At 42.1% G+C, this 1,787-nt stretch overlaps 1 long non-coding RNA gene across 1 annotated transcript in view; it reads right to left on the reverse strand.

The window, feature by feature from the left end:
* Nucleotides 1-1,588: 1,588 nt before the first annotated feature.
* LOC113745132 (uncharacterized) overlaps nt 1,589-1,787 on the reverse strand; it is a 1,309-nt gene continuing 1,110 nt past the window's right edge. Inside the window, exon 2 of the long non-coding RNA XR_003461990.1 lies at nt 1,589-1,787. This exon is cut by the window's right edge and continues 816 nt beyond it. This is a non-coding gene — a long non-coding RNA (uncharacterized LOC113745132).

A 1,787-nucleotide genomic window follows, 5' to 3' on the forward strand; every position in this document is an offset into this window, starting at 1 on the left:
AAGCTCCTTAGCTAAGTAATCTTTTTTTTCTCTCGTATGAGTGATTTTCGTTGTAATTTCACTAGTCTAGTAATTTGTAATTTGTTTAGTCTTGTGTGTTTTCAGCCTCGTTGTGAGCGCACTTAGTTGATGTTCATAGCCTTTTTTGTTTTTCCTATTTATGAGTTTTTGATTTCGTTAATCTTTAATACACACTAGTCCTAGCTTATGTTCTCGTTGAGAGTGATTTTGATTTTGTAGTTAGAGTATTTCAGTGTTTTTCCTCCTAGGTAGTGAAGTGATTTGTTTCCTTTAGTTAGGGCTCTTTATAAGCCTCACTCAGTAGGATTTTCCCGTCCTGAATAAAAACTGCTTCACTGCCTAACTCTGCATCTGAGTCCTCAGTTGAGTTCCGGCCTGACCTGCTCACCCCAGACTGCTATTATGTCCATGTTTAAAGACCACAGCTGCATTATGTCCATGTTTAAAGACCACTCCGTCTGCATTAGGTGAAGTAGTGCGTGAAAAATATGGGCTATTCAATGGTCTTCCTGCTATTTGATTCTTTTGGTATTCCATCAATGTGCACCTGTTTTGTCAGCTAGTGAAGGGTTGTGAAGGCTCATGGTGAGCTGGGTAATTATGGAGTGAAATATTTATTACACAGAGGAGTTGGATGGAAAGAATAAAGCTGTTTCACGGCTCACAGGCGTCACGTCACATGGAGAAGATGCTGCGAAACATTTTCCATGTGTGTACAAGTCACGCAGCAGCAGGCTGTTTAAACATGAATTATGGCAGCTGGATGAGAGCAACGAAGACTGTCAAGAGACAGATGACGTCAGACTGTAGCAGGGACCCAGTGGTCACAATCTATAATGCTCCCACTACTCTCATTGGGACATTGTCTATTAATGCATGTTACTAACCAAACTTCCCGGAGTTTCTGTCTCTGCGGTCCCGAGGTTTCGTGGATCGTGGCTGCTGCTGTGATCCTGCAGACGCCCACCCACTAATTTATTACTGTCATTATTACTACCATATCTATTACTGTAATACTTTTTATCATTCATTATAATTCATTGTCATTTTATCAGTCATTGTACAATATGTTTGTTGGATTTGTCCTGTACACGTGACCTCCATTGCCACGTCTGTCGTCCTGGGAGGGGATCCTCCTCTGGGCTCTTCCTGAGGTTTTTCCACATTTTTCCCTGTTAAAGGTTTTGTTGGCAAGTTTTTCCTCACTCGAACCGAGGGTCTAAGGACAGAGGGTGTCACTCCCTGTACAGATTGTAAAGCCCTCTGAGGCAAATGTACTTTGTGACTTTGGGCTATACAAATAAATTGATTTGATTTGATTATTTCAACGACTGATGAGTTTGGTCTGTCACCTGATAACAAAGTGACTGCCCTGAACCTGATTCTACTGATTTCTCCTTGAGATCATCCTCCATCTGATTCAGAATGTCTGATACCATCGACCCAGCTGAAGTTGTTCTGGTTCTGTCTGTCTGTCTGCTGTGTATCTTAAGTTTTGTCACAGTAACGTTGTGTGGACCGACATGCGTAAGTGAACACCTGTCACAGGTGAGTCCAACCAGCCAAATACAGCACACCTGTTGAGCTTTTATTTTGAAATACAATGATAATCCATGACAACACAACAAATGCTTCCTACAGTGTGACACGCCAGCCTCCACCCCCATTACCATATATGGGCGCTCTGATTGGCGTGGAACAGCCTCAGTACTATAAAATACATCAATCATCATCTGCTCATGGCCACATATTCAGTCACCATGGTA

Source organism: Larimichthys crocea, unplaced genomic scaffold (genome assembly GCF_000972845.2).
Source record: "Larimichthys crocea isolate SSNF unplaced genomic scaffold, L_crocea_2.0 scaffold468, whole genome shotgun sequence".
NCBI classification, from domain to species: domain Eukaryota; kingdom Metazoa; phylum Chordata; class Actinopteri; family Sciaenidae; genus Larimichthys; species Larimichthys crocea.